The following is a 14546-nucleotide window of genomic DNA, read 5'->3' on the forward strand; positions in this document are numbered from 1 at the left end:
TTTTTTTTTGAATACTCCACGTGGTCAATAATATGTGGTAGGCTGGGAGAGGAATTACAAGGAAAAATGCTGCTGTCAAACCACAATGTAGACCTCCTAGTTTTTCAGTCCCATTTATTTTTCATGTTGTACCTTTTGTATTTTGTAATATATAAAGCAACCCAATAGGTTTAATAATCAGTTGGCACCCCTCTGTGTTTGAGTCCTGGTTCCAAAAGGGGACTCAAACCCATGCTCAGTGGCTTGCTTAATCTGTTCTCTTGTATTGCTGGTATTTTTATTCTTCTTCACACAGTCTATCTTGAGGCAGATACTTAAAGGACAAGATGGGTGGGGCAAGGAGAAGTATCAGGACAGCTCGAAACGTTAGTTTATTACTTGTTTTCTTCTTATTGCTCTTTCAGTGCAATGTTTCATGAAGCGGCTTCTTAAATAGAATAATTCAAGAATTCCTAGTACAATGCTTTAAACATGCTCGTGTGTGGGTGGGGAGATATGCTATGTGTAATGGATTTTCTTTGTAGCCATGTGCATATCTAATATTCTGCACAGGATAAGGAGTGCGCCCTCCACTATCCAAATGTTATGGTGAACATGACACTTGTCTGTATAAACACAAGTTGACATAACTGATGAAGGCTTTTTCCTTAAAAATAAATAAAAGCTTTTGATGAGTTTTTGTACTGGAGCAGAGTGTCTTCGCTCCTGTCTTCTTGCCTCGCAAAAATGGCACAGACTCCATAGATGGGGCATTCACAGTGCCACTTGTTTGAGTTCCCTCCACCAACCCCATTACAGTCCCCATGCAGTAATCTGTTTAAAATATCCGCTGTGTTTTTAGCCCTTTCTTCAGGACCAGAGAGGACCAAAGCTCCTTTAGGAGCCTGGGTTCAGCTAGCCCCATTCCTCCCTCTCCCTTGCATTTCTTTCCTGTGTCTCTATCCTTCTGGGCTGATGGACTAATTATCTCACCTAGCCCCCAGCCTGATTATCTAATTATTTCTAATTACCCAGTCAGCTTTCTCCAGGAGAACTAATGGGTGTCAAAGTGATCAGAGTGCAATCTCACTTGTTCACTCCCTCCCCTCTGTCCCAGATACACAACATAGTTGTCTTGGGTATGTAACATACTCTTAATAATAAATAAATGCAGGTCCATGTGCAAGCACAGATTAGGAGTTTGTAATGCAAATGATTTAGATAACCAATATTTCCCTGTGTATTTTGTACCTGGTAGATAAGATTATACCGTATGTAGTAAAGTGAATAGCCCCATTTTGCAATTTGACTAACCTTCGTATAAGATCTACTTAAAATTAGACAGTTTTCATATTTACCATAAATGGCCTGACAATACATATCTTCAGTGTGGGCCACAGCGATCGTGGTACAAACTATTTTGGTAATAATCTCTTTCCCCAAGATAATGTCAAACTTCTCACTACAATTTCTCTTCCCGTAGACATCTGGGCACACACATGGGACCAATGGACTCATTCTATGCACATCGGTTGCATTTAGCCTATTTTATCATCCACTTTGTTATACCAACGCTTGATTGGAGCTTTTGATCTAAAAGAACCCATTGCAGCCCCTGTGTTCTGGTGTTAATCCAGTGCTGCCCTCTGGTGGCCAAAGAATTTATAGGCCATTTCCTAAACATTTGAAAATGAGATGGAATGCTCTGTAAATCTTGCAGTTTCCATTGTCAATGGGAGTTTTCTTTAAGTAAATACTGCAGAAGCAGTCCCTGAATTCTATACCTAATCGTATTTTAATTTAAGCATATGTTCATATAGCTGGAAATAAGATGTACATTTTTGACAGTGAGTAATTAACCATGGGAACAATATACCAAGGGCTGTGGAACATTCTCCATCACTGACAATTTTTAATCACAATAGGATGTTTTTCTAAAAAAAAAAAATCTGCTCTAGGAATTATTTTGGGGAAGTCCTATGGCCTGTGCTAGACAGGAAGTCAGACTAGAACAGTGGTTCTCAACCAGGGGTCCATGGCCCCTTGCGGGGGCTGCGAGCAGGTTTCAGGGGGTCCGCCAAGCAGGGCCAGTATTAGACTCGCTGGGGCCCAGGGCAGAAAGCTGAAGCCCTGCCACATGGGGCTGAAGCCTGGGGCCCTGAGCCCCACCACCCAGGCTGAAGCCAAAGCCTAAGCAATGTAGCTTCATAGGGGCCTCTGTGGCGTGGGGCCCTGCTTGCTACCCCGTAATGCCGGCCCTGGCTTTTATATGCAGAAAACCAGTTGTTGTGACATAGGTGGGCTGTGGAGTTTTTATAGCATGGGGTGGGGGAGGGGCTTAGAAAGAAAAAGGTTGAGAACCCCTGGACTAGATGATCACAATGGTCCCTTCTGGCTTTGGGATCTATTAATCAAAATTCAATATCGCAGTCTGTGCAACCCACTTGACTCTTAGTTAGGTGACTTTGAGGCTCTGAGCCTTCATCCTTCTGTGTATCACCTTCCACCTCTGAAATGGGGATAATAATACTTAAATCACACCCTGAGGGTTAACTAGTCTTTTTTTGTACAAAACTTTTGATACAAAAGGCACAATATCTATGCAAAGCATTGAATAATATTTAGCACCAATATGGCACTTTTCATACATAGATGTTCAACCACTTTATAAAGGAGGGTAAGTATCATCCATGTTTTACTGAAGGTGAAAATGAGGACAGAGATTAAGTGGCTTGTCTAAGGCCACACAGTGAGTCAGTGGCAGAGCAGGGAATGGAACTCATTACTCCTACGCCTATGCTCTGTGCATTAGCGCCCCCCCCCCCCAGCCTAGCAGTAAGAGAACAAGGGCTGGCCTTGGGGATGGGCCACCCAGGTGACAGCCCAGGGTGCACTGCAAAGTTACGTGCTGCCAGCTGGCAGGGGAGTGCTGCAGACTTGCAGAGGCAATGCATGCAGGGTCATCCAGATTTCTTCCTGCTTCCTCCCGGCAGAGGAACGGGCGGGGGGGGGCAAAAGCGGTGATGCATGGATACTTCTCATCCCTGCAACATTCCTCTGTGCCCCTGTCATAACCATACAGCTAAGGGTAGCCTAGAATTCCTCCGTACCTGTAAAGGGTTAAGAAGCTCAAATAACCTGGTTGGCACCTGACCAAAAGGACCAATGGGGAAAGAAGATACTTTCAAATCTGGGGGGGCGCTTGGGAAGCATCAGATCAGAAAACTCCTTCTCCTATAAACCATCATAAAAGTCTGTCGTATTACAAAAATTGTAAGTAAAAGCCAGGCAAGGCATGTTAGATTATCTTTTGTTCTGCTTGTGAATTTTACCCTTGGCAGAGGGAGGTTTATTCCTGTTTTTTGTAACTTTGAAACTTAGCCTAGAGGAAGTTCTGCTGTGTTTTTGAATCTTTTGTTACCCTGTAAAGTTATTTTCTGTCCTGATTTTACAGAGGTGATTTTTACCTTTTTTTTTTTTTTAAATAAAATCCTTCTTTTAAGAACCTGACTGATTTCTCTATTGTCCTAAGACCCAGGGTTTGGGTCTGTGATCACTTTGTAACCAATTGGTTAGGATATTATTCTCAAGCCTCCTCAGGAAAGGGGGTGTAAGGGTTTTGGGGGGGGATATTTTGGGGGAATAGGAACTCCAAATGGTCCTTTCCCTGATTCTTTGTTAAATCACTTGGTGGTGGCAGCGTACCCTCCAAGGGCAAAGAATTTGTGCTTTGGGGAAGTTTTACCTAAGCTGGTAGAAATAAGTTTTGGGGGTCTTTCATGCTGGTCCCCACATCTGTACCCTAGAATTCAGAGTGGGGAGGGAACCCTGACAGCCCCCCTAGAGGGCTGTAAAGTGGGGAACAAGGAGCAACACCGCACACTCCGTGCGTCCAGGTCACTTCGCTGTGAAGCTGCTACTCTCCTGCCTTTCCCTTACACAGACTAGGTGAGGGGAGTGAGCTGCGTGCATCCAGGTCAGTTTGCCCCTCGTAGGTGCAGATGGGGAGTGCAGGGGTTAGGGATGAAGGGGGCACAGTGCAGCATAAAGTAAGGGTGGCAATACACCATATACCATGCCGCCCTTACTTCTCCGCTGCTGCCGGTGGCATTGCCTTCAGAGCTAGGCACCCAGCAAGCAGCCGCCGCTCTCCGGCTGCCCTGCCAGTGGTGAGCCCCGGCACCTCATTCAACACAAATTAAGCACTCAGGGGAGGCAGCAGGGCCATGGGTGGGTTGGAAATTTGGGGAGCATGTGGGGGCCAGGGTTGATGGGGAGGCAGGAGCCAATGGGGGGCTCACATGGGGGCCAGGGGCAATAGGGGCTGGAGCACCAAAATACAAGTTTGCCTGGAGCACCATTTTCCCTAAGGCCAGCCCTGAGGAGAACCCCATAGTGCACTTGTTGTCCATGTTCATTCTTAGGTAACTACTTGTACCATGAGCTCTGTTCTTTGCAGGTTCTTACACAGTGGTACATCACCTCCTGGTTTTGCTGTGCTTGGAAATGGGAAGTAATGCTACAGGTATTTCTGAAATACACCTATTGTAAAGAAAAGTATAGGTACAAAAGAGGAACAAATAGAGGTGGAGGAAAAGTTAATTGGTAAAATAAATCAAGACAGTTAAACAGGAATCAAACTGACAGCTATCCAATCTCAGCAGTGTACATTTAAAATGCAAGCCGGTTTATTATTTGGAAAAAGAGTGTGCTTTTCTTTAACCATTATCTGGAAAATAATGTGTAGCCTGTCATGTCTAAATTAAAGAACCAAAAAAGAATGACTTTTACTGTCTTTTTCTTATTTGAAGTGCACCAATCTGAAATCAGAGGAGCTCTCATAAAGAGTAGCCCAGCGAGTCTAGCAATCATCAGAATGTGGTTTTCATGGGAAGCTGAATTTAAATATGAGTGTACATTTATACAGGTAATTTGTTTTCTCAGCATACACCGCAATACTGGGTGGGAAGGTTGAGCGAGCTCTCCCGGCAGAGGGAACAAACCATCATAGCTGAGTTAGAATTAAGTGCAGAATCGCACAGTTTCATCAGAGAAAGAAACCGCAGTGATAGAGACACAAAATAGCAGCACAAAAGGGTTAAACACAAATCAGCAAAGGTCTGAGTCCTTTTCTTGAGAGGTAAAATAGAAAAATATAGATGTCAATAAAAGCTACTTTTACACATTGAGCCAGGGAGACCATGGGATCTTGGCAATCTATGGTGTCTATGAATAAATACTGGATTAGGAACATGTAGTCATGTGATTCTGGGGATCTTTAATCCATAGACTATTGATACAATAGACCATGATGTTTGTCATTGGGAGCTTGTGTAGTCAAAAGTGATACTGTCTAATCTATCAATTAAAGGGCATTATCCAAGTGATGTACAGTTTGCAGAGTAAGCACAAATGCTAGCTATCCTCCTTACACAAAACAGTTATTGACACTGCATGCACAGAGCTTGCTTTTAAGTCCTGTGCACTGGCTGTCCACATATTCATTTTTAAATACCCACAGCACCAAGTTGACACTGCAACTGACACAATTTCACATTTGAAATCAATGAGGTTGTGCTAAAGGACCAAAAACATCTTGCCCATGAATTTAGTTAATGCTGCTGAACTGAAAAGCTGATTTCCTGTCTTCATTCACAAAGCAGGTACAGTGCAGGCAGTGGGAACTCCCCACACAGCTCTGCCCATGGGCCTAGACTTCATTCTGCAATGGAAGCCTCTAGGGGTGAGAGGATAGTTCAGTCTCCGACCAGCAGTGATTTATGAATGCGAATCTGCCCATCCTCAAGTATAACATGCTGTACAGAATAGCTGCTTTCTAGCTTCACCCCTACCCCAGTGGGTAACCCAGTGGACCTCTTGCAGAAGTGCTTCCAAGGAGAGGGAAATGATGATGCAGAGCCAGAGCTGGCATTCTTACACTTCCACCTCCCCAGAAGTGATCCACTGCGATGTACTGAAACCTGTGTTAAAGCTGTAAGCTATCCTTTAAATGCCCAGGGATAGTTTTTAGTTGTTCCTCATCTGGTTTGCAAGCTACAGGGCTCTGTAAGAAAGCATGTGATCTGAGTCTAGCTCCCAGCAATCCGGAGACAAGGGAGCAAGCTGCTTTGTGCCTCTGTGTTCTTGGGGGTTAGAATTCTGAATGATAAGAAATAAAGTAGTGTTATGTTGAAACCTTCCAGCAAGAGTACTTTATGTTTTTATTTAATTCCTCTGTGTGTGCTATGAACATAAACAGGCACAATTGCACCAAAGGGGCCCCGTTCTTCTCCCATTTTGCCATTGATCTCCAATGGGAAGAGGATCAGGGCTTAAGATACCAACGTGTGAGTCACTTTAACACAGGAAGGAGTAAACTTATTCTCATACCATTTGATAACTAGCTGAGAGTGTGTCTAATGAAAGGAAAAATTGCCAACTCTGATCAAATGCTTTCAGAACTGTAAGTGAAATGAATGAAAATGGCAGCAAGCCCAGGTTACTAAACTAAAATGAGATGGTCAATAAGAAAACTAGATTTACTTTTAAATAACTTTTATTTAAAGGCAAAGTAACAAAGTCCCCAAAGTCTCTACAATGCACAACACATATTTTGGGTTTTGTTTCAATGTAAGTGTGTTGGGTCGCTTTGTCTTCAGGCCAGATAATAGGATTGTTAAAGGTTCAGCAGCTTTTAAAAGCCTGGCAAATGCCAAGCTCTATAAAATCTGTCATGAGGCAAAGTCTCAAGAGGTGGGTTGGGGCCCTGTCCATGCTAAAGTTGAAACTAGGTAAACCAGAGCATGTTTTCAGTGCAGTGCTTAAATGCAAGGTGCTAACACTGTTTTTTCTAACCAGCATAGACAAGGTGATCTATCTTCCTAGCCCTGTTTTCAGATTACCAACCCTTTACCATGCATGAATAGATGACCTATATAGCTCTAATCACTGAGGCCTTCAAGGAGTAAATCCTGCGTACCCTACTCACAAGCAGGACTGGGCACTATGGGCCTGATCCTCTACTAATATGCATCTTGTGTAGTTATTTACCCCTGCACAGATTGTAACATGTGTCCAGAGCAGAACAGGAGCATGTTGCATCTACTTTGCATTCTCTCTGCACAGCTGTAAATTACTGCACAAGGGGCAAGGTAGGGGAGAATCAGGTCCCATGGCTGGAATGCTCAGAATGGCTCAGCACACACAACCAGGGCCAGATTTTCAAATGTACGCATTAGGTGCTGAGCTTTTTGGAAAATCAGGCCGTGTCACATTGGAGGTGACAGGCTCTAAATGCTCATGAAAATTTGGCCGTGGTTGTGGGGGCTGAGCCATTTGAAATTTGGCCTCCAACTCTTTAGAAAACTTGGCCCCATGTCTGGATGTCAGAGATCTTTGGGAAGCAGAGGTGGGAAATGAGAAGATTTAGGAATAAGACAGGTCATTCACTGAGATCACTGGGACTTGTTCCTTGCTACAGGAAGGAATGAGTTAAGATATTAGCTGGCTCAGGCCCAAACCTTTAGAACCTTGTGTACCCTAATTAAATTTACTGTAGACCCTTCCTTACGGAAGTGAGGGACTCCCACTATTGTAATGAAAGACCAGATGCATGTCAGGGTTAGTCAAATAACAGGTTATGCTGACAAATTTTTAAAGCTATTTTTAATTGTATTTTCCCCCCTGCTGAAGCTGATTCTTCTCCCTATGTCTCTATTCCCTTTTTACTGTTATGGGATAATTCATATAATCCTACATGTCTGTCTTGCTGGGCAAAGCAGACTTCATTAATGTCCCTTACAAGGAAAAGAGTATAATTTATGCTTTTTAATGATAGATTTGCAGGATTAGGTATTTTTTTTTTTCAACTCACCAACATTAACAGTATAATACTAGGCTGAACTAAATTGCTGCCTTTTCTCCTTTGTAGTAGATGTAGATCAAGCTTTAATGCTTATTATCTATGACATGCTAATTAGCATGCTGACTCTAAGAAAGGTCACACCTATATTTTCAGAGTAGCAGCCGTGTTAGTCTGTATTCGCGAAAAGAAAAGGAGTACTTGTGGCACCTTAGAGATTAACAAATTTATTAGAGCATAAGCTTCCGATGAAGTGAGCTGTAGCTCACTAGAGACTAACAAATTTATTAGAGCATAAGCTTTTGTGAGTTACAGCTCACTTCATCGGAAGCTTATGCTCTAATAAATTTGTTAGTCTCTAAGGTGCCACAAGTACTCCTTTTCTTTTTACCTATATTTTCAACTACCACATACAAACCATGGGTTTGACTGTGTTCTCACACCAATGTAAAACCACAGGGCCTATGTGACAGGGTTGGTCTGTCCCCTTCAGGGTTGTAGGGCCTGTTATATTCCATCTAAATTAATACATTGGGTTATGTTAACACTTTTAGCCCGTCACTTGAAACAGTGTTAAACCAGATTTGGGATTAGGTATACAGAGGTCTCAGCCTGCTCAGTTCCATGGCAAACACTGCATTAAAAATCATTTTAACCTTTTATTAAAGATAAAGAAAAGAAGGAAAAACACCTTAAATGTAAAGTATTAAATCAGGCTTTCATTTTAACAACGTCCCTTGTTCCCTTTCTCTTTAGCTGCAGAGAGTTTTTAGACTGAAAAAAACCTTTGTTTGACAGTCTCTTAGATGGTATCAAAGATGGTAATAATTGTCCTTTTGAGGGAAAAAGTTAATTGAAATGGGCTATTGTTGCAAATGTCCAATGCCATTTCAGCCTAGGTGGTGTTTGGTATTCAGCTGGAGCCAGAATGGTGGTGAAGTTGTCTGGGTCCCTTTGTCTGGCCTGGTCTCTTCTGGAAATTTCTCAAAATCAGGATGATGAAGGCCCAGGAGATGGTGAGGGTGGCAGTTTCTTTCTTTAAGGACATGCAAAGGAAGTTGTAGGTGGAATAGCCCTTCCCCTCATTATTTTGTACCCTAATTAGGGCTAGATTTTGGCACACCAATTTTGGTTCACTGATGCACTTTTTGTATTTACCAGGCATGATCTTAACACAGTCCTTGAACTGTATCAGGAAGCCCTTTTGGTTTGGGCTAATTCAGTGTCTCCATCTCCCTTTGGTACCTTTCCCCATCAACATTGTTGTTGTAGGTTATTGTGGTAACTTATGAACTTACACTCACTTCTTTATAGCTGAGCTCATAGGGATAATTTGGTAATAATCACAACGACCTACCAATCCACAATACCACCCTTGTCCTTGTGGTGTTGCCCCTTTAAGTTTTGGTACCCAAGAGTCCAGCAAAATGACAAAGGCAGATATGGGGAAAGAGGAAGCAACTCAGAGAATAGTCGGTGTTCGGGGAAAACCTATGCTTCTATTCCTTTAAGGGCTCAGGGCCAGGACCCTTGTAGAGAGGGTGGGGCAAGGGTCTTCCCCAGCGAGCCGGAAAAGGCCTTTGAGGAGGCAGAGCTCTGTGCCTGATTGTTACAGAATGGGGCACGTCTTTTCCCATCTCCTGTAACTTCCGGAATAAAAGTGTAAGGAAGAAAACTTGCTGAATGGTTCTCCTTCTTCCCCAAACTTCCCCCAGTTTTTGAACTAGCTAGTCCAGTCCACTGGTTTGAAAGAAGAGGTGACATGTATGGGGGGGGGACATGTGCCCCCCAGATTTATGCCTGGGTTTAAATGCCCTGCCCTGAACCCTGCTGCATACCACCAGAACCTTTAAATTGTGCCCTCCCTCCCCCCACTGTCAACAGTTATGTGTCATCTCTGATTGAAAGCCTAGTTAATGCTATGTATGGGACGTGAACAATCAAGGCTGTGCAACCAATGAAGAGGCACCTGCAATGCCAGTTAGGGAATAGGAGCAGCCATCCATTTAGGCCTGGACCCTGTGAGTCCTGTGCAGTGTGCAGCCAGCAGCATGATGCTGTTGCCCTCAAGACCAAGTGTGAATGAAAATCTTTGTGACCGTTGGTTGGTTGGTTTTTGACCCAAGCAGTTAGCCAATTTTGGTCTAGCGGGTTGTTTTCCTAAGGAGGAGAAATTGCCAATGGAATCACATATCTCTTTGATGTAGTCCTGTTTTATTTACAAAGAATGGATGAAATCCAGCTTCACTGAACATAGTAGGAATCCAGCAACTGGAGATGGAGGCTTCAAACTGTGAGCAAAGAAATTTTCAGCCATCACGTACCCAAAAGGTTTCCTTAACTTTTTCCATAAGGGTCACGCTACCAGGGCATCTCTGATGCTGTCTGGGTCTTCTTTGCTCCTACCCTACGTCCTTCTGTGTCATTCTGCTGCTTCCCTGGCACACACAAACACATCCAGCTCTACCAATCAGTGCCACAGCCCCTGCATTTGCTATATCAGCCTCCAGGGAAACCCCTTAGGCCACATAGTTCAGCTTCTGCTGAAGCCTGTTTTGGGTGGTGTTTCCCATTGTTTCAGCTACCTAGTTCCACAGAACAGGGTGATTGTTTCTTATATTTATCTTGAATGAAGTGCAGTGGTTATGCCTACCAGCTTCAGTGGGGCTTTGCCCAATTCCCCAACACAGCACTGTGGTTGGGAGCCATTCAGGTTAAGTATTAGGCATAAACGTATGCACTCAGCTGAAGCCTTGAGGCCATGACATAGTTGGTCTCCAGGTGTAGGGAATGAAGGGGCAAGGGCAGGAGAGGGAGTAGATGGCTTGGAGACAGGGGCTTAAATATGATCCTTGCCGTTTGCTTGAAGTTCTTAAATGTATCCTCCCCTCATTGGCCTTACTGTTGCTACTAGACAGGAATAACTTGGTAGCTATGTAACAGCATCCCTCATTAATATGGGACTGATTTCCTCTGCATGTCCCTTTCTGCTCATTGCTTTTTTTTCCTTGTCCTTATTTGTGCAGAACTGCACTGCAAACCCCATTCTAGGTCCATATCTAGCAACAGGAGCTAGATATGGATATTGTGGGTCAGTAACTCATAGTTATCCTGGATTGAAAAAAAGGAGGTAAGCTCGGATTAGTAAAATGACCAGGTGGAATTTAATGAAGTAATATTTGATGTGTCTGTGTGCACAGAGCTTTTTATCCCCAGTGCTTTACAGATAAAATAGATGGACTGAGGAAGTGGCACAATTTGGACCTGGATCTGAGCTTTGGAGAACTATTTGGCTCTGGAGTTTATGTCCAATCTGTTGTTGCAGGTAAGGGCCAGGTGTGAAATCTGTACACAGATCCAGGTTGAGGTTTTGAATGGCACCTGCCATCATCAAAGTTCAGTGGTGTTTGGATCTGGTCTGTGATTATTCCCAATGAACTGACAAGAGGCCAGCACTCTTCCACAGGGGGGCCCTGTGTCACTGCAAAAGGCCGAACTACCCTCCATCCACTTTCAAGGCTGTCTTAGTGCCACCCAGTGAATGTAGCTCCATATTTGCTAAAGGGCAGTGTGAGCTTGCATTCATTATCAGGCACACACAGATAGACATATCCAGCAGCAGCCTGGGAAGCTAAGGGCAGCAGTTCCCAATATGTAGTCTGTAGATCTCTAGTGGATTGCAGAGGCAGTTGACTATTGCACAGATAAAGAAAAAGAACAGAGCAGGTAAACAGAAATTGAGATTTGCATGAAAACCCTACATGACTTTGATCTCTTCCCCCCAACTTTGTTGGCACTTATTTTAACTATTTAATTTCCTAGAAACTTAAAAGAGGAAACAGTAACCTTGAATTATATATGATGACTCTTTTTTTTTTCCAACACATTCCTTTAGCTGTAGTATTGGTTGTACAAAGCTCAGGGATTAATTTGCATCATTTAGAAAAGGGCCTGACTCTCCACACAGGGAGCACTGTTGTTTTTCTGATGTACTGTCGCGGTGCAGTTGTGTTGGATTCAGCTATGAAGTGCCATTATGGACCATGGCAGCCCTGCTGCTCATAGAAAGGTTACAACTAATTACGGCAGAGAATGTAGTTCCTGGCACTTCTGTAAAGGTCATTTAAAATAATGATTCCTGCAACACTTGGCTTTGAAGTCAAACTATCTGGAACTATACAGTGGCTTTGCTGTCATTAACTTATGAAAATCTTGTTTACATCTTCAGTCTTGTATTCTGCATTTGCAACCAAGAGTTCTCTTTATACTGCGCTCTCTGATTATCTGTTACCAGGTACAGGTATAATTCCTGAACACATGCCCATCTCTGCCCATCTTCCCCATAGAGTTTAACATGCTGACACCCTGAATGACTTATTTCCTGGACAGAAGGAAAAGAAATAATAATGGTAATGGGAGGCAATGGAGAGCCCCAAGCATGGGGGGAAAGGGAACATCAGGAAAAGGGGGGCACTAGGGGTGCATACAGAGCTTCTTGAAATGAGGGAGAGCTGGGGGAATGAGGAGGCGCACATAGCCCCTGTACTGGGGAAAAAGTAGGAAGGGGGCCACACACAGAGACCCTGCCATGCAGTGGGAGAATGGGGGACCCTGGTAGGGGAAATCAGGGGAATGGGGAGCACACAGAGACACTGTCATAGGGGGAATGGAGAGCCCACGGAGCCCCTGGCAGGGGGCAACTGGGAAGGAGTTGTAGGAAGAGCCTGAAATAGAGGGGGAAGGAAGAGTGGCACACAGGGAGCACGTACGTGGGGTGGGGGTAAAGGAAGGGTACAAGGAGCCCCTTGTGTGTGCAGGGAGCGTGGCCTGCAGAAGCTGTGCAGTGTGTGATTCTCTTCCCCTCCCCCCCCCGAGTTAAAGGGAAGAGTAAGCAGCACCAAATGACTCTTTGACCTATTCTGAGCCTGTCTGGAACACTATGGAACACTCAAGCTACTTCTTTGTGCCATTAAGCCCTCCATGGTCCTTCGTCTCTCCAGATCTGGGTTCAGTTAACAAAGGAAATTGACTTTGGTGGTTGCATTCTACTCTCTCCACCTGACAGTGGTTGTTATGGTTCCAGACAAGAACAGAAATGTACTCCAGCTTGGGACTGAGACCCCCTTAGCAGAGGTGTGTGTGTGGAAGCTTGCAGAGCTTAAAACCTGTGTTTTAAAGCTCAGCAGCACTGGATTCACTCATAAATTTAAAATAATGACTGATTTAGCAGGTAAGAAGGCAAGATTACTTAGAGCCTTTCCGATGCTTTTGCTTTTCTCTATTCATAACAAGCCAATAGCAAATACCTGAGATGTCTGATGTTGTTATTGGTGATTTCTGATACAATGTCTGTGATGAGAGCATGCTATTTTATCCTCTGCAGCTACTGTATTTTATTAAGATTGCACCATAAAGCCCAGTCAATGTGTGTTATTCACAATTATTTCTGCAAAAGGAGGGGTATTGACTTCTCCATCATGTACAGATCAAATTTCAGCCTCTTACAGCTTTATGCAACTGCCAGGTTGGGTGCATTGAAATCCAGATACCAGCTCCTGCAACCTTCATCTGACTTTGGCAGTGTACACGTGGCTATGCTGCACAGCATTCAGGATCACCTCCCTGTGAGAGATGGATGGCACGACAGACTGGTAAGCACCAGCTGTGTCACCTGTCTGAAGTCTGCAATGAGCTGATCTGAAAAGCTCCAGGAGGATTCTACAGGACAGATTCTGCCCTTGGACGCATCTGTGCAAACTCTTTGGCTCAGTAAGTGGATGCCCTCAGGCTGCTTTTCATTGACTATGTTGGTACAAAAGGGCTGTGAAACACCCACTCTAGGAATATCCCCGCTATAGGATGTGTTGGTGGCAGGTGCAGGACTAACTATGCTAGCTCTATATCCATGCTACCACCCTGCAGAATCTCCCTAGTACAGGGGTAATGCCAGGGGCATGCTGGGAGCGAGAAGAGGCATGGCAGGGGGTTTCCCACAAGGCTCAAAGGGGCCAGGGCAGAGGGCTTCCCTAACCTGTGTTGGGGGCTGAAAAGTGCCCTGGAAGCCCCAGGAAAGGGAGGCCCATGCTGTCTCCCCCATCCCTGCCCCAGCACTAGGATTATGGGACCCTCCATGTGGGAATGACAGCTGGCTGCCTGGAATTGACAAACTCTCTTTTGTTGGACAGAAAATGAAAATTCATCAAACCTGAAATGTTTTGTGGAAACATCTTGAGTTTGACAAACTTTTGTTGAATCATGATGGAAACCTGCTTGGTTTCCTGGTGGGCTGCTATGTGGCCTGCCCCAGGGCTGTTGACCCTAGGATTTCCAGGGTAGCTCTACCATGCCAGGACTTCTAACTCCCTGTGATGCAGCTGGGAGCCTGAAAGCCTTGGGAGGCCCAGCTTTAAGTAGCTCCCAGTTGTGCAGCAGGAGCCTGGCAGGCAGTTTTTTCCCCATGTGTTCCCCAAATGAGAATTTTTCAGACTCTCCAGCACATTTTGAAAAATCTGGTTTCCTGCTGAATTGGACTGAAACCAAATTTCTAAATATTGTTGTTTCCTGCAAACCAGAAATTCTGAGTTTTGGCCAGTTTTGGTCACTGACACCTGTGCAGCCCTTTTGACTTTGAGAGGGTGCACAGGTGTCACTAACTAGAGCTTAGTAATCAATTTTGTGAATGACACAAATGAAAGAACAGAATTCA

Source organism: Dermochelys coriacea, chromosome 14 (genome assembly GCF_009764565.3).
Source record: "Dermochelys coriacea isolate rDerCor1 chromosome 14, rDerCor1.pri.v4, whole genome shotgun sequence".
Lineage (NCBI taxonomy): Eukaryota > Metazoa > Chordata > Testudines > Dermochelyidae > Dermochelys > Dermochelys coriacea.